The sequence below is a fragment of the Capra hircus genome, chromosome 3 (assembly GCF_001704415.2).
Source record: "Capra hircus breed San Clemente chromosome 3, ASM170441v1, whole genome shotgun sequence".
Taxonomy (NCBI): Eukaryota; Metazoa; Chordata; class Mammalia; order Artiodactyla; family Bovidae; genus Capra; species Capra hircus.
This window is the reverse complement of record NC_030810.1, coordinates 60,339,143-60,364,893: the sequence shown is the minus strand read 5'-3', so window position 1 is coordinate 60,364,893 and position 25,751 is coordinate 60,339,143.

Genomic DNA, 25,751 nt, shown 5'->3' with positions numbered 1-25,751 from the left:
TATGGGAAAGGAGTACATAAAGGCTGTATATTGTCACCCTGGTTATTTAACTTATATGCAGAGTACATCATGAGAAAAGCTGGGCTGGAGGAAGCACAAGCTGGAATCAAGATTTCTGGGAGAAATATCAATAACCTCAGATATGCAGATGACACCACCCTTATGGCAGGAAGTGAAGAAGAACTAAAGAGCCTCTTGATGAAAGTGAAAGAGGAGAGTGAAAAAGTTGGCTTAAAACTCAACATTCAGAAAACTAAGATCATGGCATCTGGTCCCATCACTTCATGGGAAATAGATGGGGAAACAGTGGAAACAGTGACAGACTTTATTTTTTCGGGGTCCAAAATCACTGCAGATGGTGACTGCAGCCATGAAATTAAAGACCCCTGCTCCTTGGAAGAAAAGCTATGACCAACCTAGAGAGCATATTAAAAAGCAGAGACATTACTTTGCCAACAAAGGTCCGTCTAGTCAAGGCTATGGTTTTTCCTGTGGTCATGTATGGATGTGAGAGTTGGACTGTGAAGAAAGCTGAGTGCCAAAGAATTGATGCTTTTGACCTGTGGTGTTGGAGAAGACTCTTGAGAGTCCCTTGGACTGCAAGGAGATCCAACCAGTCCATCCTAAAGGAGATCAGTCCTGAGCGATCATTGGAAGGACTGATGTTGAAGCTGAAGCTCCAATACTTTGGCCACCTGATGCGGAGAGCTGACTCATTTGAAAATACCCTGATGCGAGGAAAGATTGGAGGCGGGAGGATTAGGGGACAACACAGGATGAGATGGTTGGATGGCATCACTGATTCAATAGATATGAGTTTTAGTAAACTTCAGGAGCTGGTGATGGACAGGGAGGCTTGGCATGCTGCAGTACATGGGGTTGCAAAGAGTCAGACACGACTGAGTGACTGAACTGAACTGAACTGAACTGAACTGGTTCTCTTGGTGAAAACAGATTTCTTGGAAGGATGGATGAAAACTACATTAGTGAGTTGAAGTTAAGTGGGAGATTAGAAGGTGGCAACAATGTGTGTATGCAACATTTTTAAAGAAATTAGGATGTAAGTAAAATAAGAGAAAGGGCAGCAGAGAGAAAAACTCACCAGTCAGAAGAGGTTTGTTTATTTATTCTAATTAGGAGAGGCTTCAGTTCAGTTCAGTCACTCAGTCATGTCCGACTCTTTGCGACCCCATGAATCGCAGCACGCCAGGCCTTTAACTATGTCTAAATATTAACAAGAAAGAGCAGGATAGAAGGAGATATTGGAAATCCTGGAGGGTAACTGATAGACCCATGTCTTTGAGGATTCAGGAGGGAACAGGACCCTGGACATAATATTATGGAGGAATGTGGATACAACTTCTATGCTGGAGGAGGAGGAAGAGGTGTTTGCAGCTCCTGATGACTGTAGACTTAGGGTCAGGACACAGGTCTAGTTCCCATATTATAGTCTCCATTTTCTCAGAAGATGGGTAGAGGGGTGATGGGATTCAGGATTTGAATTGCAATGATGTGACATATATACAGTGGGAAAGGGGTATATTCACTGTAAGGGAGAAAAGCTTATTCATGTCTGGAAACCCAATGTTAGTGGCATCAGTTTGCTCTCCAGTTTTCAACAGCACGTTTGTTGAAAGATGGTGTGTTCTAGGCTCTTGAATAAAAAATTAGGGGATGCCTGAATTGAAGACATCAATCTTAGACGTACATTGATTAGAGTGAAGGACCATGAGTTTTAAGCTATTAATAAAGGGACAAAGAAGAGCACAGAGTGCATGAATGAGTAGGAGAGGATCAAGGAGCCAGACACGCATCCATGGGCTCAGAGAGCAGAACAGTGTCGTAAAGTAAGAGCAGAAGTGTGAGTGTTGGGGGGGAAAGATGGTGGAGCCATGCGAGGAGTGAAATAAGGCTGAGAAAAGCAGGTGAAGGGAAAGGCTGAGAAAATGAAGCATACGGGAGGATTTAACCGCTTTAACATAGGAATCTCAAAGGAGTTGGAAGAGAGCTTACAGAATTGGAAGAGAGCTAGGATTTGAAGAAAGAAGCTCAGTGCACAGTAGGGATTATGATCACAGATAAAGTTAGACTGTTGGAGGGGTTTCATTCCATATGTGAAGCATCTCTGTTTCTCAGATGACTATTATGTGGGCACACAGTTGCTGAGCAAGAGCTTGTTGTAAACCCCTGCTTTCTTAATTGCCAGTTTTGGTCTATTTCCAAGTTTGTCTTTGTATTTTTTTTAAATGTATTTATATTTTATGTTTCAATATGTATTACAATAAGGAAAATGCATTTCTTTGGAAAGGGAAATCATAAAACTAGTGAAAAGTTTTTCCCTCTAGTTTTCTAAATAGAGATATTAATATTTTTTAAAAAACAATTAAATGCAACTTCCTTCTCCCAAATCCACTTTCAAGAGAATTAATTATCCAGTAAAGAAACTAAGAAGGAAAGAAGTTCCTTCAAACACTATATGTATCAAGAGCTGACAGCCTTCTAAAGGTTTTTATTTTAAACAGAACAATTGGTTTTAATAATTGAATTGCTTTATAAAAGTTTATGGGAAAATGTTTTGTAGACTTCCAGGTAACTGTTAGGGTATGATCTGAAATTCAATTTGTAATGACAAACAGTACTGAAATAGAGAAAAGCTAGTGGTGTGTGTGCTGGAAACTGGAGATGGATGACTTTCTTATGGAACACACTTCAAGACACATCTCCTATATATGGGGCCCCCAAAAGCTGGAGCAGAGAACTAAACAGGCCACCTCCTACTACAAGGCAACTGCTTCACCTAAGGTTAATTGCATAATCCCTGCCCCTTTAGCTGCCTACACTGCATGTTCATCTTGGGTGTTTTCTTGATCAGAGATAATTACCAATACTCTAAAGATGACTTTAGTAGTTCTTATTTCTCTGGGTGTACGTGTGTATGGGGCTTCCCTAGTGGCTCAGATGGTTAAAAAAGGAGAATGTGCCTGCCAACGCAGGAGATATATGAGATGGGAGTTGGAGGGCATGGCAACCCACTCCAGTATTCTTGCCTGGAGAATCCCATGGACAGAGGAGACTGGCAGACTACAGTCCACAGAGCTGCACAAAGTTGGACATGACTGACCGCACTTGCACGTATGTGTGTATATATGTGTAAAGCACACATGTCTATGTTAGTACATGTTGTTGGGATGCAGCAGACAGTAACTGTATTAAAAATATTGATTTTAGTTGTAAATGACAGAAAACTCAGTGTAACAACCAAAACAAGGTTGGAAGTCATTTTTTCATGTAAATTAAGACTGAAGAGAGACTGGACTGGTACGATGCCCTTTGGTGTTACAGTTCTAAGCTCCATCATTTTTGTTGTTATACCATGACATTGCTTTAAGTTCACTTCCCTGAGGTGGCATGCAACCTATTTTACTTGCTATTGATCAGACCACAACCGTAACTATACATATAGCTTCAGAGCTTGGAAATGAAGCCATGAGGCCAATCCAAGACTGTCTTTATATGGGAAGAGAAGGAGAATGGATATCCAGTGAAACGAGCAATATCTGCCATACCAGAGCAGGCAATAGAAGAACTGAATCCTTTTGGGTCCCACGACTTGTTCAGAGACAGGTTCATGTCCAAATCCTGTGTACTACAAAGTGTAACAGAGACTGTAACAGTAATGGAAAATACACTAAATCAAGCAGATATGATTTTTAAAATATTTATTTATTTGGCTGCCCAGGTCTTAGATGCAACACATAGATGCTCCAGTAGCAGCATGCAGGATCTTCTAATTGCAACATGTGAAATGTTAGTCATGGCATAAGGTATCTAGTTCCCTGACCAGGGATTGAATCCAGGTTCTCTGAAATAAGAGTACAGAGTCTTAGCCTCTGAACCACCAGGGAAGTCCCTCAAGCAGACATGATTACATTTTGGGAAACTTTCTTCTTCGAGACTTGATTGTAGGTCAACATTAGCATGGCGCTGTTGGGAGGCTACCATAAGAGTAAAATCAAAGACGAAAACTGAACCAAGTGATGGAGAGATTGGACACGGACAGCATCTGAACCTGGAACAGAGCCATGCCTGAAGTTTGACTAGCCCTGGTTATTTCAGATTAAGTGAGCCGATAACATTTTGCTGGGTTTTTAATACATAGGTTGGAAAGCTTATTGATGAAAAGAGAGGGCAGGGGATAAGGGAAGTACTAAAGAAAGATAACACTTGGATTCTCTTTTATTGTCATGGATCAGCTCTATTTTAAAACTGCATCTGGTACATGTAAGGATAATGTACTTACATTCACAAAAATAAAAGAATAAAAGGACAAATGAGTTCACATCCAGATACAATCTGGGTGAGTTTTAGAGCATCAGGAGAACTAAAGCCTCCTAAAATTGTTCAGAAAGGAAAAAAAAAAATTGTCCTTAAAGGAATGAAAATTAGACTTGCATCAGAATTCTTGCCAGAATATTGAATATTAGAAGAGAATAGAGAAATGCCTATAGCATTGAAGGAAAAGAAGTTTCAATCTTGAAATCAATAAACAAAATATCATAATCAAGTGTCACAGAATTATTTTTATATGTTAAAAAGTCTAGAAATTTTACCACAATTTTCAATTTATAACTATGTCCAGTAGCCAACAAAAGAGATCAGTTCAGTTCAGTTCAGTTCAGTCACTCAGTCGTGTCTTACTCTTTGCAACCCCATGAAATGCAGCATGCCAGGCCTCCCTGTCCATCACCAACTCCAGAAGTTCACTCAAACTCACATGCATCGAGTCGGTGATGCCATCCAGCCATCTCTTCCTCTGTCATCCCCTTCTCCCCCTGCCCCCATCCCTCCCAGCATCAGAGTCTTTTCCAATGAGTCAGCTCTTCACATGAGGTGGCCAAAGTACTGGAGTTTCAGCTTTAGCGTCATTCCTTCCAAAGAACACCTAGGACTGATCTCCTTCAGAATGGACTGGTTGGATCTCCTTGCAGTCCAAGGGACTCTCAAGAGTCTTCTCCAACACCACAGTTCAAAAGCATCAATTCTTTGGTGCTCAGCCTTCTTCACAGTCCAACTCTCACATCCATACACGACCACTGGAAAAACCATAGCCTTGACAAGACAGACCTTTTTTGGCAAAGTAATGTCTCTGCTTTTGACTGTGCTATCTAGGTTGGTCATAACTTTTCTTCCAAGGAGTAAGCGTCTTTTAATTTCATGGCTGCAATCACAATCTGCAGTGTTTTTGGAGCCCCCCAAAACAAAGTCTGACACTGTTTCCACTGTTTCTCCATCTATTTCCCATGAAGTGATGGGACCAGATGCCATGATCTTAGTTTTCTGAATGTTGAGCTTTAAGCTTTCACTTTCAGCGGCTGAGAGTGCCAGGCTGTGATGGCACAGGAGTAGCTGAGAGGAGCTACCCCACGCCCAAGGCCAGGGGCAGCTGTTTAGGCGCAGGAGGGCCAAGAGGAGCTACTCAACATTCAAGGTCAGGAGGGACAGCAACAGAGATCTGAAATGGCAATTACTCAAATGTTATAAGATGTCTCTTTCTATAAGATATATTTGTAGCGAGTAGCTGTATATTTTCAGTTCAGTTGACTTCAGTCACTGAGTCATGTCTGACTCTTTGCAACCCCATGGACTGCAGCCTGCCATGCCTCCCTGTCCATTACCAAGTCCCTGACTTTATTCAACTCATGTCCATTGAACTGGCAATGACATCCAACTGTCTCATCCTCTGTTGTCCCCTTTGCCTCCCACCTTCAATCTTTCCCAGCATCAGGGTCTTTTCAAATGAGTCAGCTCTTCTCATCAGGTGACCAAAATCTGGAGTTTCAGCTTCAGCATCAGTCCTTCCAAAGAATATTCAGGACTGATTTCCTTTAGGTTGGGTCTCCTTGCAGTACAAGGGACTCTCATGAGTCTTCTCCAACACCAAAGTTCAAAAGCATCAATTCTTCAGTGCTCAGCTTTCTTTATAGTCTAGCTCTCACATCCATATGTGACTACTGGAAAAACCATAGCTTTGACTAGGTGGACCTGTTTGGCAAAGTGATGTCTCTACTTTTTTAATATGCTTTCTAGGTTGGTCATAACTTTTCTTCCAAGGAGTAAGAATCTTTTAATTTCATGGCTTCAGTCACCATCTGCATTGATTTTGCTGCTGCTGCTAAGTTGCTTCAGTCATGTCCGACTCTGTGTGACCCCATAGATGGAGGCCCACCAGGCTCCGCCCCACTAGGATTCTCCAGGCAAGAACACTGGAGTTGGTTGCCATTTCCTTCTCCAGTGCATAAAAGTGAAAAGTGAAAGTGAAGTCGCTCTGTCGTGTCTGACTCTTAGCAACCCCATGGACTGCAGCCTACCTGGCTGCTCCATCCATGTAATTTGCCAGGCAAGAGTACTGGAGTGGGTTGCTGTTGCCTTCTCTGACATTGATTTTGGAGCCCCCCAAAATAAAGACTGTCACTGTTTCCCCATCTACTTTCCATGAGGTGATGGGACCAGATGCCATGATCTTAGTTTGCTAAATGTTGAGTTTTAAGCCAAATTTTTCACTCTCCTCTTTCAATTTCATCAAGAGGCTCTTCAGTTCTTCTTCACTTTCTGCCGTAAGGGTGGTGTCATCTGCATATCTGAGGTCATTGATAGTCTTCCAGCAATTTTGATTCCAGCCTGTGCTTCCACCAGCCCAGCGTTTCTCATGATGTACTCTGCATATAAGTTACATAAGCAGGGTGACAATATACAGCCTTTATGTACTCCTTTCCCTATTGGAACCAGTCTGTTGTTCCATGGCCAGTTCTAACTGTTGCTTCCTGACCTGCATACATATTTCTCAAGAAGCAGGTCAGGTGGTCTGGTATGCACATCTCTTTCAGAATTTTCCGCGGTTTGTCATGATCCCACACAGTCAAAGGCTTTGGCATAGTCAATAAAGCAGAAATAGATGTTTTTCTGCAACTCTCTTGCTTTTTCAATACTCCAATGGATGTTGACAATTTGATCTTTGGTTCCTCTGCCTTTTCTAAAACCAGCTTGAACATCTGGAAGTTCATGATTCACCTACTGTTGAAGCCTGGCTTGGAGAATTTTGAGCCTTACTTTACAAGCATGTGAGATGAGTGCAATTGTATGGTAGTTTGAGCATTCTTGGCATTGCCTTTCTTTGGGATTGGAATGAAAACTGACCTTTTCCAGTCCTGTGGCCACTGCTGAGTTTTCCAAATTTGCTCACATATTGAGTGCAACACTTTCACAGCATCATCTTTTAAGATTTGAAATAGCTCAACTGGAATTCCATCACCTCCACTAGCTTTGTTCATAGTGATGCTTTCTAAGGCCCATTTGACTTCACATTCTAGGATGTCTGGCTCTAGGTGAGTGATCACACCATCGTGATTATCTGGGTCATGAAGATCTTTTTGTACAGTTCTGTGTATTCTTGCCACCTCTTCTTAATATCTTCTGCTTCTGTTAGGTCCATACCATATCTGTCCTTTATTGAGACCATCTTTGCATGAAATGTTCCCTTGGTATCTCTAATTTTCTTGAAGAGATCTCTAGTCTTTCCTATCCTGTTGTTTTCCTCTATTTTTTTGCATTGATTGCTGAAGAAGGCTTTCTTATCTCTTCTTGCTATTCTTTGGAACTCTGCATTCAGATGCTTATATCTTTCCTTTCCTCCTTTGCTTTTCACTTTTCTTCTTTTCACAGCTATTTGTAAGGGCTCCCCAGACAGCCATTTTGCTTTTTTGCATTTCTTTTCCATGGGGATGGTCTTGATCCCTGTCTCCTGTACAATGTCACGAACCTCATTCCATAGTTCATCAGGCACTCTATCAGATCTAGGCCCTTAAATCTATTTCTCAAACACAGGTCTGTCTCAGTCTCTGTGGGGCCTCTGGGTCCTGGTGTGAACAAGGTTTATTTGAGCCCTCTGGGCATCTCTGGTGGGAATGGGGTTTTATTCTAATCATGAATTTGTCCCTCCTACCATCTTACTGGGGCTTTTCCTTTGACCTTGGACATGGGGTATCTCCTCCAAGTTGGTCCAGTGCTGTGCAGTCGCAGCTTCAGCACCTACTGTCTTATTGGGACCTCTCTGACCTTGGACGTGGGGTATCTTCTCACGGCTGCTCCAGTGCCGTGCAGCTACAGCTGTATATTTTAATTATAATTTATTGTAACAGGGCTGGTTTAGCAGTTCTATGTTGTAAACAAGTACCAGGCTCTCCTTTGTCTTTTATTTTTCAAAGTGCTTGGCTTCCATTATCAAGATTGCTTCATGTTTCAAATGACTACCGGAGTTCCTCCTGTCACTTCTGTATTCCTGTTAGAAGAAGATACATCTCTGTTTACAGAGCATGTGCATGTGTGCTAAGTCACTTCAATTGTGCCCAACTCTTTGTGACCCTATGGACCATAGTCCTCCAGGCTCCTCTGTCCATTGGATTCTCCAGGCTTTCCTCATAGTTCAGCTGGTAAAGAATCTGCCTGCAATGCAGGAGACCCCAGTTCAATTCCTGGGTCAGGAAGATCTGCTGGAGAAAGGATAGGCTACCTATACTAGTATTCTTGGGCTTCCCCTGTGGCCCAGCTGGGTACCTGGTTTCAATCACTGGGTTGGGAAGATACCCTGGAGAAGGGAAAGGCCACCCATTCCAGCATTCTTCCCTAGAGAATTCCATGGACTGTGTAGAATTCCATGAGGTTGCAAAGAGTCAGACACGACTGAGCGACTTTCACTTTTACCTCTAGAGGATCTTCCCAACCCAGGGATCGAATCTGCGTCTCATTATGTCTCCTGAATTGGCAGGCAGATTCTTTACCACTAGCACCACCTGGGAAGCCCATAGAATGCTTACTAGCTATTTTTACCCATCTAGGAAGTTTTCCCTGAATTATATCCAATAATGCCTCCCTAAGTTATGAGACCCATCTGGCTTCAAGGTGGGATATTTTATTTGGGTACTTTTCAGTCTGAAAAAGGGTTGAACTCTTCCCAAGTAAGAGAAGAATAGATATTGAGGAAGCAACTAGGTAACCCCAACCCATTAACTAATGAGCAGCATGCTAGTTGCTTCAGTCATGTCCATCTCTTTATGAACCTATGAACCATAGCCCACCAGGCTCCTCTGTCCATGGGATTCTCCAGGCAAGAAAACTGAAGTGGGTTGCGTGCCCTCCTCCGGGAGATCTTCCCAACCAGGGATCAAACCTGCATCTCTTATGTCTTCTGCATTGACAGGCGGGTTCTTTACCACTAGCACCAACTGGGAAGTCCAACTAATGATCAGCCACACCTCCCAAATCTCATTTTGTAAAGTTGAGTTTGTACCCCAGCAAAGTGAGAGAGTAGATTAAGAAATAAAAATAGAACATAAGAACAATGAAAGAGCAATGAAGGGAACTCTCAGAATGATAATGGTCTATCAGGTGTACAGTGCTTTAAGAGACGGATGGACTATGGGAAGGAGATCTCTGAAGATAAGAGATCACTTGAAAGGAATTGTATGATTAAGAAAATGGAACAAATTTGAGACATGATAAAACATGATACTCAAACTGAAAGGAAAGACAATATTTAATTCCAACAGTTTCAAGCAACTGTTGGAATGTAAAAGAATTTATTTGTCTTGATGCTGTTAATTTCTAAGTGGCTCAGGTGTTATGGTATTTTCACATAGAAAATGAATATAATCCTAGCACTTATTTATAATAATTTAGTAATGTTTAAATGGTTTTCAACTTTAGTCACTCCAAAGACTCATTGTGTAAGTAGATAAACATATAAATATGAATTGTGTAAGAATTAGTTGTGGATGCAGAATGGATGTATGTATTAACAAAAAAGCCAGTATAAATGAAAATTATAGCACACAGACAATGGAAAATGGAAGGGCAGAGGAACTGTGGAAAGAAATGTAGGGTTCCAAATATTTAAAATACTAAATATAAATCTAATAGCAAATAGAAGAATCACAGCAAGTACTGAGAAGAGAAATGAAGATGTTTAAAGCAAAGCTTTTCTGTTGCTATTTTAGTGAATCAATCAATACTTATTTGGAGTTTTTAAATCAAGAGACAGAGATGTAAGTACAATGCTTTGAGTTTTGAAGGTAACAGAAGGTAATTCAAGTTGCTCCTGGGGAGTGGGACTAAGGGTGTGAACAGTATACGGTGAGGAAGCATAGAAATGACAAGCCAAGCTGATTATTTGATTTTTTATTCACACATGCAGGCATAATTTAAATAACTATCAATATTATATAAATAAAAGTTACAAAACAGCAATACAGGAAGCTTTCAAGTTTTGCTTAGGAGTCTTAGAAAGCACAAATCCCAACAGGGAAGCAAAGGCTAGTTTCTAGTGCACTCTGGGCTTATTTCTGGTGCAGTGGGCACCACTAAGGGACCGGGCAGAGGCACAGCAGGAACCTGCTCCAGCCAAACATAAACCTGGCTCCAGAAAGTTAACCTCTGGTGAAGCAGCTATACTGAATAGAGAAGGGAGGGAGCATAGCAATGTTCCTCTGCCAGCACTAAGCTCAACTTGACCTCTGTCCTCTCAGGTTGTTGCATAACTTAATTATACATGTAAATTTAGGTCCACCAACTCTTAGCATACTCTCTATGAGAGAGAGAATATGCTAAAAGTCATATAACCATGACTGATTTTTTTTTAATGGAAAAAGTATAATTTCTGTGACCTGTAAAAGAGAAAACTAAATGTATGCAAACAGCCCTAATGACTATTACATTAGGAAGTGGGAAAGCAATTTTGATGAAAATTACCAGTAGAATGATAATTCAGAAAATCAAATGACTAATTAGAAAGACAAATAGTAATCACCTTCAAAGTGCAGCAGAAATATTCAAATGCATAAAGGCAATAAAAATGACTATATATTTAAGACCAGAGACACTAGATCAAATGAAAGATGTAATATTTCTTATTGAACAAAAGAGGAAAAACAGTGAAGCTTTCTGGGTCTGAGGAAGGCCTAGGTATACAGATCAAAATGCTTACTTAGCATTTGGAAAAACCAATTAAAAATACCTAGATAAAAACTAGTTGTTTTTTTAATTAATTCATTTATTTTAATTGGAGGCTAATTACTTTACAATATTTTAGTGATTTTTGCCATACATTGACATGAATTAGCCATGGGTGTACCTGTGTCCCCCAGCCTGAACCCCCTTCCCACCTCCCTCCCCATCCCATCCCTCAGCATCATCCCAGTGCACAGGCCCTGAGTGCCCTGTCTCACGCGTTGAACCTGAACTGGTGATCTGTTTCACATATGATAATATACATGTTTCAATGCTACTTTCTCAAATCATCCCACCCTCGCCTTCTCCCACAGAGTCCAAAATCTGTTCTTTACATCTGTTTTGCTGTCTCACATATAGGGTCATTGTTACCATCTTTCTAAATTCCATACATATGCGTTAGTATACTAGTATTGGTGTTTTTCTTTCTGACTTACTTCACTCTGTATAATAGGCTCCAGTTGCATCTACCTCATTAGAATTGATTCAAGTGCATTCTTTCTTAATAGCTGAGTAATAGTCTATTGGGTTCCCTTTTTCCACACCCTCTCCAGAATTTATTGTTTGTAGACTTTTTGATAGCAGCCATTCTGACTGGTGTGAGATGGTACCTCATTGTGGTTTTTATTTGCATCTCTCTGATAATGAGTGATATTGAGCATCTTTTTATGTGTTTGTTAGCCATCTGTATGTCTTTTAAACCTCAAGAATAAAAGAAGAAGTCTGGGTATCCAGAAAGAGTATTTTCTAAAAATTTTCTTGAAATTGAAATATAACCTACATTAAAAAAAAAAAAAAGTTGTAGTTGAGTAACTCAGTGAATTTATCCCATGAGAGTACAGTTGTGTGACCACTACTCAGGCCAAAAAATGTAACATTTCCTGTAAAGACATTCCCATGCAATGCTCTTCCCTAAAGTTAAGCACTGTTCTAAATTTTATACCTATATGAGCTTTGCCTGAGTTTATACTCGGAGGTTCTCTGACCTGTTTTTCTATCATTAAGTTGTTGAGATTTCAACATGTTGCTTTGTTGTGTTTGTAGTACACTCAGATTCACTGCTGTATATAATTCTATTGTGTGATTTTAATTTTTTTTGTTTATTCTAGTGTTGAGAATGTTGATAGAGTAATTTCAAACTGACTACTATTAACAATAATGATTCTAGAAACATTCTCATATATGATTTTTGCTGCACACACACACACGTATTTCTTCTGGGTGTGAAATTGTGAAATTTGGTCCTCTACTATCACCTTTATTAAAGGTCATCTTTGATTGCCACGTTTAACATTGTAGTCCTCCTCCCTTTTTTTAGAACTCACATTCTCTGTGCTTTTTTTTTTCTTCTTAGCACTCACCTTTATCTAACAAATTGTGTTTTCTTCATTTATTCATTGTTTATAGTCTATAGTTTGTTCATTGAAACATAAGTTCTACTAAGGCTGAGATTTATGCATTTTGTTAATGGTTGTTTTCCCAATATACAGAAGAGGTGCTCCAAAGTTTTTGCTGAATAAATTATTTTTATATAATTGCTAGTGAGTCTTCCCTGGTGGCTCAGAGGTTAAAGCGTCTGCCTGCAATGCAGGAGACCTGGGTTCGATCCCTGGGTTGGGAAGATCTCCTGGAGAAGGAAACTGCAATCCACTCCAGTACTCTTGCTTGGAAAATCCCACGGATGGAGGAGCATGGTAGGCTACAGTCCATGGGGTCGCAAAGAGTCGGACATGAATGAGTGACTTCACTTTCACTTTTAGTGAGGCTCAATATTATTTTACATATTTAGGTCATATTTGTACTGTTTTCCTGTTCATTGCCTGTGTATAGCTTTTGCTGCTTCTACTTCAGTATTTTATATATACATTTTGAAAATATGAAAACTTTAATTTGCATCTGTTATATGTGTTGCAAAATTCTTTCTAGTTTGCTATTGCTCTTTTGACTTTGTTTATGGTAATTTTTTAAACATATATTTTATTTCTATGTAGTATGTGTTACCTATTTTTTAATGCCTCTAGATTTTATGTCCAATTTAAAAAGGTCTTTCTCATTTCATATTATAAATAAGTCCACAGTGCTTTCTTTGGAGAATTATGATGCTTACTTTAAATCTTTCCTCCATCAAAATGTATTATAAGGAATGAGATAAGGACTAGCTTTAATTTTTTCCAACATGATTTATAGAATTATCGTTGTGTTCCCCAATAATCTGAGCTGGAATCATCATCATAAAGTAAAGCTTGAATAAAATTTTCTTTTTAGCCTGTTTTGTGAAAACTGGACATGGAACAATAGACTGGTTCCAAATAGGAAAAGGAGTACATCAAGGCTGTATATTGTCACCCTGCTTATTTAACTTTTATGCAGAGTACATCATGAGAAATGCTGGACTGGAAGAAACAAAGGCTGGAATCAAGATTGCCAGGAGAAATATCAATAACCTCAGATATGCAGATGACACCACCCTTATGGCAAAAAGTGAAGAGGGGAGGGAGGTGGGAGGGGGGCTCATGTTTGGGAACGCATGTAAGAATTAAAGATTTTAAAATTTAAAAAATTAAAAAAAAAACAGAAAATGTAAAAAAAAAATAAAAAATAAAAAATGAAGTACAAACAGTAAGTCACTAAAAAAAAAAAAAAAAAAGCCTCCTGATGAAAGTGAAAGAGGAGAGTGAAAAAGCTGGCTTAAAGCTCAACATTCAGAAAACTAAGATCATGGCATCTGGTCCCATCACTTCATGGAAAATAAATGGGGAAACGGGGGAAACAGTGTCAGACTTTATTTTTTGGGGCTCCAAAATCACTGCAGATGGTGACTGCAGCCATGAAATTAAAAGACACTTACTCCTTGGAAGGAAAGTTATGACCAACCTAGATAGCATAGTCAAAAGCAGAGACATTACTTTGCCAACAAAGGTCTGTCTAGTCAAGGCTATGGTTTTTCTAGTAGTCATGTATGGATGTGAGAGTTGGACTGTGAAGAAACCTGAGCACCAAAGAATTGATGTTTTTGAACTGTGGTGTTGGAGAAGACTCTTGAGACTCCCTTGGACTGCAAGGAGATCCAACTGGTCCATTTTAAAGGAGATCAGGCCTGGGAGATCTTTGGAAGGAATGATGCTAAAGCTGAAACTCCAGTACTTTGGCCACCTCATGCAAATAGTTGACTCATTGGAAAAGACTGTGATGCTGGGAGGGTTTGGGGGCAGGAGGAGAAGGGGATGACAGAGGATGAGATGGCTGGATGGCATCACCAACTCGATGGATGTGAGTTTGAGTGAACTCAGGGAGTTGGTGATGGACAGGGAGGCCTGGCGTGCTGCAGTTCATGGGGATCGCAAAGAGTCAGACACGACTGAGCAACTGAACTGAACTGAACTTATCTCTAGTGCCCATATAGATATTTATTCATCTTCAGTATTAAAGTTTCAAAAATTATATATATATATGATAAATTTTAAAATTGTATAACCATCTATCCCTTTTATAGGATACCTTGAAGATTCTGTGAGTTGGATGCCAGCCAATGTGAATATTGCATTAAAGCTTGTTACTCAAATTTTTTGGTTCCTCAATTCATATAAAATTTATGTTTACACTGTACTGTAATCTATTAAATGTGCAGTAGTATTTTCTCTAAAAAAAATGTACATACTTTAATTAAAATATACTTTATTGCCAAGATTTGCTAACCATCATCTGAGCTTCCAGGGAGTCATGGTAGTAACATCAAAGATCACTGATCATAGATCACCCTTACACATATATTAATAAAAAAAGCTTGACATATTAAAACAGTTACCAATATGTGACACTGACACAAAGTGAACAAATGCTGTTGGAAAAGCGGTGCTGACAGCTTGACACAGTGTTGCCAAAAACTTTCAATCTGGAAACAGTGTACTATTTGTAAAGCACATGAAACATGAACAAACGTAACAGATACAAATTTTACAAGTACTGCGTCAGACCTACGTTAAACATCTTTTTTAAAAATCTATAAGGAAGCATAAAAGAGAATTTGAATAACTGAAAAAAATTAAGCTTTTTGATAGGAAGATATAATCTCCTGGGTATGTTGCTTCTTACTAAACTAATCTATATATTCAACAGAATCCTAAACAACATACCATGAGGACTGTATTGTTTGCATGCTTCCTCTTTGGAGTTTTTAATCTTGGGATTTGATTTTATATGCTGTATACAAATAAACAAAGTTATGGTAAGTCCATATTGTGAAATAATATGTGAAGATGGATAGGAAATTTTCTAAGAAAAAAGGAAATTAGAAAAATCTCATAAAGGCATAACTCATTTTATTGCACCTTGTTTCATTGTGCTTTACAAAGTGGGTAGCTGTTCCCTTCTCCCCACCCAGGGATCGAAACCAGGTCTCCCACATTTCAAGCAGATTCTTAATCCGCTGAGCCACCAGGGAAGCCCAAGAATATTGGCGTGGGTAGCCTATCCCTTCTCCAGTGGATCTTCTCAACCCAGGAATTGAACTGGGGTCTCCTGCATTGTAGGTGGATTCTTTACCAGCTGAACAAGGTTTGTTAAAGTTCATTATATGCTAAACTCTTTATTAAGTTCTTTACATTAAGTCTGTATCAGTTACTATTATTTTGTCCCTTTAATATTTAATGCATCTTAGAATTCAATCAATCCATGATAGTAATATACCAATTTCCATTAACCTCAGACATTCTTTACTCCTCTTTTTCTTCTCTATTTTACCTCAGAGGAAGTGTGAAGTGAATTATTTGTTTTAGGTATCTGCATTTGGTAAGAAAGAAAACTGAGGCACCAGCAATTTTGGAAGCTTCCAAGGTCATATACTGAGTTACTGCAACTCTTGGGAGTAGAATTTACCCTTTCAGAGATTACAAGCTGCTGTCTTGACAGAGCAAAATTTTGTATCTTTAGAAGAGAAAGAAGAATAAATTTGACATTTCAAAGAATCAGCCTCCATTAAATTTCTATATCCTGTGCAAAGACATTTATAATTAGAAGAAAATGCCCAAATGTAATTTACTCCATAAGTTTTAATATTTATTTTAATCCAAGAAGATTATATGTCCTTTTGTTGTTCTTACATAATCAGATTTTATATCCTTTATCAAACATGTGTTTGAGTTCAGATTTCATCACATAAGTATGGTTTTCATGTAAGCGTCCCACAAGAATGGAGCGATGGGTTTCATATGTAACCCAGGGAAGATATTTAAAATAATCTCTTGGAATTTCTTGCTCTATCAGAAGTTCTTTCTTTGAGATGGGATTTAGATGAGCAAAGTTTGGGACAAAAATCAAAGAAAAAAGAAAATGGCAAATATTTGAGGAAATGAAATGAACTCAACTGATATAAAAGATTTCACTGAAAGAGTAATACCAATCACTTATCTTTAACAAGCCAAATCTAGAAACTGTCTTACAGAGAAAAATGTGATTTTGATGAAACTCCAAGAAGTGCTATAAAATCTTTAAACATAATAAACATATTTTCCATTTGTCCTATAATTAATAAAATACAGAGTTTCCAACAAGAGGTTTCATTTTCCCCTCATTTTCTTATTAGGGTTATGTTGGGCAAATACAAGTTATTTTCTCCTGGAGATGAAGCTTCCAGGCACTTCTTTGTACTCTGTGTATTACAAAATATTTGTTTTGTAGAACTAGTATTCTAGATACACTATCTAATGTCCAGAGTGGAATAAGAGGGGAAATGAGGAGAAATTTGCCTGAACCAGGTGGACTCATGTCAAGGACCTGGTTTTATGTTCATAGTATTCATAAGAATTTTTTCTTTTGCTTAAATTAAGTGCAGTAATTTATAAAGCCTATTTTTAATTCCCATTGTTGTTGCTTATTCACTAAGTTGTGTCCAACTTTTTTGCAATCCCATGGACTGTCGTCCACCAGGCTGGTCTGTCCATGGGATTTCCCAGGCATGAATACCGGTGGGTTGTCATTTCCTTCTCCAGTCGATCAAACTTAGGTCTCCTGAATCTCCTGCATTGACAGTGGGATTCTTTACCATTGAGCCACCAGAGAAGCCCTTTTAATTCCCATGGTAAGGTTATATTAGAAATTTTTCACAACATTTCAATAAAATAAGTAGCTACAACTGTACAGTGTAATGACTTACATAGAGCTTCTTGAGATACCTGTGATGAAGACAAGTTGTTATTTCTGATCCATTGTAAACCAATATTTCCCAAAATATAATAAACACAAATTACTATGAAAATGGTCATGTGCTTGGATGTTCAGCTCAGTCATTTAGTTGCGTCTGACTCTTTGTGACCCCATGGACTGCAGCACGCAGTCCCTGTCCATTACCAACTCCCGGAGTTTGCTCAGACTCACATCCATCGAGTTGGTGATGCCATCCAACCATCTCATTTTCTGTCATCCCCTTCTTCTGCCCTCATTCTTTCCTAGCATCAGGGTCTTTTCAAATGAGTCGGTTCTTTGCATCAGGTGGCCAAAGTATTGAAGTTTCAGCTTCAGCATCAGTCCTTCCAATGAATATTCAGGACTGATTTCCTTTAGGATTGACTGGTTGGATCTCCTTCCAGTCCAAGGGACTCTCAAGAGTCTTCTCCAACACCACAGTTCAAAAGCATCATTTCTTCAGCGCTGTTTTCTTTATAGTCACTCTCACATCTGTACATGACTACTGAAAAAAACACAGATTTGACTAGACAGACTTTTGTCAGCAAATTATTGTCTCTGCTTTTTAATATGCTGTCTAGGTTGGTCACAGCTTTTCTTCCAAGGAATAAGTGTCTTTTAATTTCATGGCTGAGGTCACCATCTGCTTGGATGTTGCAGGCATGCTAAGTCACTTCAGTCATGTCTGACTCTTTGTGACCCTATATACTATAGCCTGCCAGTCTCCTCTGTCCATGGGATTCTCCAAACAAGAACTGGAGTGGGTTGCCATGACCTTGTCCAGGGAATCTTCCCTAACCAGGGATTGAATCTGAGTCTCTTATATCTCAATGTATTGGTAAGAGGGTTCCTTACCACTAGTGCCACCTGGGAAGACGACTTGGATCTTGTGACAATATCAAGTGGCTATAAAAGTTTTCAAATTCTTAAGGGTGATTTCTGCACTTATCTTGTTGTGAACATGCCCCCAATGATGGACTAGTCTTTGAGTGTATAATCTTTGATATTCAGTTGCTTGGGTTCAAATTCCATTTCTGTTATGTTTCATTTGTCTCAAGATCCTCTTCAAATTACTTAAATATAAAAATGAGAATAATTCTGTTAATCGTGAAAGTGAAAGTAGCTCAGCCATGTCCCACTCTTTGCAACCCCATGGACTATAGAGTCCATGAAATTCTCCAGGCCAGAATTCTATAGTGGGTAGCCTTTCTCTTCTCCAGGGGATGTTCCCAACCCAGGGGTCAAACCCAGCTCTCCCACACTGCAGGCAGATTCTTAACCAGCTGAGCCACAAGGGAAGCCCAAGTATATTGGAGTGGATAGCCTATCCCTTCTCCAGTGGATCTTCCTGAGCCAGGAATTGAACTGGGGTCTCCTGTATTGCAGGCAGATTCTTTACCAACTGAGCTACCTTGTTCAAAGTTTGCATGAGAACTTAATGAAATACTATTAATTTGACACTATTTATTTAATAGTGATACTATTACTAAGTTAGGTTGCTGTAAAAGTAATTGCAATTTTGGACCCTGAATTTTAAATCATTATAACTAGACTCAAACATATCTTTACTAATCAATATAAGAACCATTAAAATCAACACATTTTTGCCAATGAGAAATGTTTGTTTATTCCTATAGTGTAAAAATTTGTGCCTTGGGGATGAATGAACTCTTGGAAAACATTTTCTGCATCCTGCTGATTGTGGAAGTATTTTCTCTGCAAAAAGTTGTCCAGACACTTGAAGAAGTGGTAATTACTTGGCAAGAGGTCAGGTGAATATGGTGGATGAGGCAAAACTTTGTAGCCCAATTTCTTCAACTTTTCAAGTGTTGGTTGTATGACGTGTGGTCAGGCATTACTGTGGAGAAGAATTGGGCCCTCTGTGTTGACCAATGTTGGCTGCAGGCATTGCCATTTTTGGTGTATCTCATTGATTTGCTGAGCATACTTCTCAGATGTAATGGTTTCACCAGGATTCAGAAAGCTGTAGTGGATCAGACTGACATCAGGCCACCAAACAGTGACTATGACCTTTTGTGTGTGTGTGCACGCAAAGTTTGTCTTTGGGAAATGCTTTGGAGCTTCTTCTCAATCTAGCCACTGAGTTGGTTGTTGCTGGTTGTCACATAAGAATCCATTTATTGTGTCATGTCACAATCTAATCAAGAAATGCTTCATTGTTGCAGTGTAGAATTAGAGAAGACAACACTTCAAAATGACACTTTTTTTTTTTTTTTGGATTTGTGGTCAGCTCATGAGGTACCCATTTACTGAGCTTTTCCATCTTTCCAATTTGCTTCAAATGCTGAACAACCTTGGAATGGTTAACACTGAGTTCTTCGGAGACTTTTCTTTAGTAGTAAGAGGATCTGCTTCAATGATACTCTCAGTTGGTCAGGGTCACCTTCCAATGGCTGGCTACTATGCTCCTCATCTTCAAGGCTCTGGCTCTCCTTTGCAAAACTCCTTGAATCACCACTGCACTGTATGTATTTTAGCTGTTCCTGGGCCAAATGTGCTGTTGATATTGTGAGTTGTCCCCACTGCTTTAAGCCCCATTTTGACCTCGAATAAGAAAATCACTCGAATTTGTTTTTTGGCTAACATCATCTCCATAGTCTAAAATAAATATAAAATTAAAAGCAAATAATGTCATCAGCAAAAAAAAAAAAAGAACAAAAAACATAAAACAAGAAATTCACATTAAAATGATGTGCAACATAACCATATTTATTTAAGAATATATTTCAATGAAGGGAAGTTCAGTCATGTCCACTCTTTACGACCTCATGGACTGCAGCCCACCAGGCTCCTCTGTCCATGGAATTTTCCAGGCAAGAACACTGGAGTGGGTTGCCATTTCCTTCTCCGATATCAAATGGCAAATTTCAACAATGCGTGAACTACAACCTAAATATATGTGACACATTGGGAAAAATACCTAACACACACTACTGTGTCAGTAAAGGCACGTCACCATAATCACAGCGCGTACATTCACAACCTACAATGTACTTTCTTACACATCATTTTATTTATCCTTCCGAGAATCACTGTGGGGATTATGATTATCCTTTACTGCACAATCGAGAAAACCAAGGGTCAAGTGTTTAAGTGGTCGCTGAAGTGTTTAAAAGTTTGCACAGCTGGTAAGTGATAAAACCAGAAGTTAAATTTGATTCTAGTTCTCTCTTAGCCCATCTTCCCCTTGAAGGCATGTGGAAAACTACACGAAGTGGTTTTCTTCATACAAAACAAGACTGCTGGCTTCCTGAGACTATTGGACTCATTACACAGCTTGACAAAAAGCAGGACCATCCTAGTAATACTGAGATCTCTTGAGTTAGTGGATGGACTGGCTTACCTTTTCAACTTGAACATGTCCAAATGATATGAAGGTTTATTTGTTTGAGGTTTTGTATATTTTATTTCTTACAACTCCAAAGAAATGTTTATTTCTTCCTGTGATTAAATGGTGTATATGAATTTTCAGAGAGTAAGATGCATGAGAAATTGATATGGGGCATGGGATGTTAGTAATTACGATCTCTGTTTAATTCAGGGACAAAGGAAGGCACTGAACTCAAGATGTGTTAAAAGAATAAAATTTCCCTGTGTCAGAAGATTAAAAAGGGAGTTAAAAAAAGAAAATACCGCAGTTGCATTTTCTTCAATAATGCCTTCAGGGAAGCTTACATTCAGAAAAGAAAACTCTTCAATTATACTGCAGCACAAAATGAGCTTAGTGTAAACAAACCTTTGTCCACTACACTAAATAGGTAATGAACATCTTATTAGCTATTTTAAAAAGCAAGCAATAAAATGTTTAAAAACTATGTGATATAAAGTAATGTGGATGAATGTAAACCCACAGCATTCAAACTTATGTCTCAGAGCTTCACTGTGTACATCAGACCTTTACAAGAATGAGTCCTTTCAGAAGAAACACCCTTCTGTCAAAAGTATTAAAAAAATGAAATAACTCAACCACACTTGTTTAGGAGCAGCCCTGTGCTCTCAAAATTCTGGGCTGAGGTCAGGAGTACTATAGCAACCATGATGAAATGTGAGATTCCATTGTGCCCTAGACTCTTGTTTACTGCACATAAAGGACTTTGCACTGGATAAATATACAGAGTTTCAGGCATTGCACTGTTAGTGGCCAAAAACCAAATAACCTTTGGTTGGTAAGTAAAGCTGACCCAGACCTAACAGGCAGAGACAGAGCTAACTGCCATGAACATGGTGGAAACTATTTTATTAAAGCTAAAGGGAGATTGCTATGGTGGATACAATATTGCCTGCAATCTACTTAAATATTCTCTTTGCTATGCATTCTCAATAGGTGATCCAAAATTTTGAAGCCAGAATAAAAGCATGGGTTTATATGAGAAGTAAGAATTCTAGTTAAGAAGAAATCTATGATTAATTTGAATTCCCTCAGAAGTAGACCCTGAGGCTAGGGTTTGAGAAGTAGTAGGTTATTTGGAGAGGCAGGAAAGGAAAGGCAGAAAATAAAATAGTACTTTGCCACTGGGATAAAATGGAAGCTAATCCTAGACAGGAATGCCAGGAACCTATAGGACAGATGCCTCAGCCCTGAAGCCTTGAAGCTGGAGGAGTTGTATATGAATCTATTATCTATTGGTTGGGGACTGGAGTTTACATGTTAATACAACTGATTCAATGTATTGGAACCTTCATGCAATTAGATGTTTCTGTAGAACCTTAAAATGGTGAGGCTTCAGGGTATATAGTTGGTGCATCAGCTACAATTTATGAAGCCAGTTTTTTTTTTTTTTTTTTTTTTTTGGTGGGTGGTGGGGGATTTTAGCAATTAGTGCTATATCCTTAGGAATTTACACACACACATACAGGCATACACACACATTTGACTTAGGGATTATCTTCACTTACTTTTATTCTTGATTGTTTTTTACTGAAGTACAGTTGATTTACAATGTTGTGTTAATTATTGCTATACAGTAAATTGATATGTGTATGTATATATATATACATTATTTTTTATATTCTTTTCCATTATGGTTTATCATAGGATATTAAATATCATTGTCTGTGTTATACAGTAAGACCTTGTTTTTCTGCCATTCCATATTAAACATACAGGTGGGACAGCAGACTGAGGCTCAGGACAATAAAGTGGAAAAAACAAATTCTTTGGAACTAGATAGGCCAAGGTTCAGATCCTAGCCTTACCAGCCAAGTGAATTTGAGCAAGTAATTTAATGTGTTTCATCTCCATTTTAATTATTGTTCAAATGGGTAAATAATATGTATTTAGAAGAATTGTTATTAGATAGAGTTTAAGCTCCTGGCAGGATTTGAAAGCTTGGACTATAGCAGTATGTCAATGGAGACTATTTATGATGACCAACATCTTTCCCAGGCCAACCATCACCACCACGATCAGTAACATCACCATCATATCACCATTGTCATTATCTTCATTGTCATTTGTCCTTGAACAAAGAACTTGGAGCTTTTTCTGCAAAAAAGCATTATCCATATTATGTATATTATCTGCTGGTCCGCATGGATGTCTAGCAAGTCAATAGTGAGGTCATATGGGTCCATGTGGCAGCTGCCAAAGGGTGATCTTCCGGCCCCGCTTCTCAGCCACTGTCCTGTTGGGCTCCGTCTGGTACGTGTGCTTGATGAAGCACAGCAGGTGCTTCTGGTTTATGCAGGCAGCCGCATGGATGTGCATGTCCACCTTTCTCACATTATATACATCTCAGTGGGGGTTACTCTTCAACTCTTTGAACTCAAACATTTCATTTAACATCTCATGAAGGCTGAACTTGGATTCCAGAAAGTTCAGTCACGAGTGACAATACGTCTTCATGAGGCCATCCATAATGAGAGCCAGGATGTGGCGCATGTCTACTGTGCATGTCTCCAGGTCAGGGTAGGGTAGGCTGTGGGCTCCCAGTACTCCAACCTCTTCTTGTTGTCATACACATAGAGGATGCCCCGGTGCATGCAGACCAAGTAGCCCAGGTTGGAGGGAGCATCCCCCAGGCAATAAGGGCTTTCCTCGGGCAGAGGGGGGAGGGTGGCCCAGATAATCATGATGGTGTGATCACTCACCTAGAGCCAGACATCTTGAATTGTGAAGTCAAGTGGGCCTTCGGAAGCATCACCATGAAGAAAGCTAGTGGAGGTGATGGAATTCCAATTGAGCTACTTCAAATCCTCAAAGATGATGCTGTGAAAGTGCTGCATTCAATATGCCAGCAAATTTGGAAAATTCATCAGGAGCCACAGGACTGGAAAAGGTCAGTTTTCATTCCAATCTCTAAGAAAGGCAACTCCAAAGATTGCTCAAACTACCACACAGTTGTACTCATCTCACATGCCAGTAAAGTAATGCTCAAAACTCTCCAAGCCAGGCTTCAACAATATGTGCACTGTGAACTTCCATATGTTCAAGCTGGATTTAGAAAAAGCAGAGGAACCAGAGATAAAATTGCCAACATCTGTTGCATCATCAAAAAAGCAAGAGAGTTTCAGAAAAACATTCATTTCTGCTTTATTGACTACGCCAAAGCCTTTGACTGTGTGTCGCTGCTGCTGCTGCTAAGTCACTACAGTCGTGTCCTAGTCTGTGCAGCCCCATAGATGACAGCCCACCAGATTCTCCAGGCAAGAACACTGGAGCGGGTTTCCATTTCCTTCTCCAATGCATGAAAGTAAAAAGTGAAAGTGAAGTCGCTCAGTCATGTCGTCTCTTCACGACCCCATGAACTGTAGCCTACCAGACTCCTCCTTCCATGGGATTTTCCAGGCAAGAGTACTGGAGTGGGGTGCCATTGCCTTCTCTGTTTGACTATGTGGATCACAATAAACTGTGGAAAATTCTGAAAGAGATGGGAATACCACACCACCTGACCTGCCTCTTGAGAAATCTGCATGCAAGTCAAGAAGCAACAGTTAGAACTGGACATGGAGCAACAGACTGGTTCCAAACAGGAAAAGGAGCATGTCAAGGCTGTTTATTGTCACTGTCCTTATTTAACTTATATGCAGACTATATCTTGAGAAATACTGGACTGGATGAAGCACAAGCTGGAATGAAGATTGCTGGGAGAAATATCAGTAACCTCAGATATGCAGATGACACCACCCTTATGGCATAAAGTGAAGAGGAACTAACGAGCCTCTTCATGAAACTGAGAGAGGAGAGTGAAAAAGTTGGCTTAAAGCTCAACATTCAGAAAGCAAAGATCATGTCATCCAGTCCCATCACTTCATGGCAGACAGATGCAGAAACAGTGGAAACAGTGCTTGACTTTTTTTTTTTTTTTTGGCCTCCAAAATCACTGCAGATAGTGACTGCAGCCATGAAATTAAAAGATGCTTACTCTTTGGAAGAAAAATTATGACTAATCTAGATAGCATATTAAAAAGCAGAGACATTACTTTGCCAACAAAGGTCTGTCTAGTCAAGGCTATGGTTTTTCCTGTAGTCATGTACGGATGTGAGAGTTGGACTATAAAGAAAGTTGAGTGCTGAAGAATTGATGCTTTTGAACTGTGATGTTGAAGACTCTTGAGTCCCTTGGATTGGGAGGAGATCCAACCTGTCCATCCTAAAGGAGATCAGTCCTGAGTGTTCTTTGGAAGGACTGATGCTGAAGCTGAAACTCCAGTTCTTTGGCCACCTGGTGTGAAGACAGGACTCATTTGAAAAGACCCTGATGCTGGGAAAGATTGAGGGTGGGAGGAGAAGGGGACGACAGAGGATGAGATGGTTGGATGGCATCACCGACTCAATGGAGATGAGTTTGAGTAAACTGTGGGAGTTGATGATGGACAGGGCAGTCTGGTGTGCTGTTGTCCATGGGGTTGCAAAGAGTTGGACATGACTAAGTGTCTGAACTGATATATTATGATATATATATATATTATGTACATATATGCATATAAGAGTTTCCCATGTGGTGCTAGTTGTAAAAGACCTTCTGCCATTGCAGGAGATAAACAGATATGGGTTTAATCCCTGGGTCAGGAAGATCCCCTGGAGAAGGGCATTGCAACCCACTCTAGTATGCTTGCCTTAAGAATCCCCATATCTCTTTCTATATAATGGGAGGAAAATGATAACAATTTTCAATCTGAAAAAAGTCTGTGAGAAGGACTCAAGACTCCTCTGCAATGAAATGTGTTATATTTTTATTGCACTTAGCACTGGGTGTACAGCTGCTTTTGTTAGAACACTTAGACAGGTACTAATTAACAGACACTAAGAGCTTCAAGGGAAAAGAATCATGTAAATACTTATTTAGAAAATATTTAAAGTAGTCATTACAGAGATTCTCCAAATTATCACATATTTTATGGCAATCTATTTTCTAAAATGAATCAAAGGACTAAGCCATTTTGTTAAATGCCATTTAGTAATGCCTTCGTACAACTGGCTACACCATTATGTGGCTCCAGATACAGATTTAACACAGTAATTTCTTCTCCTCTCTTCTGAAAATTATACC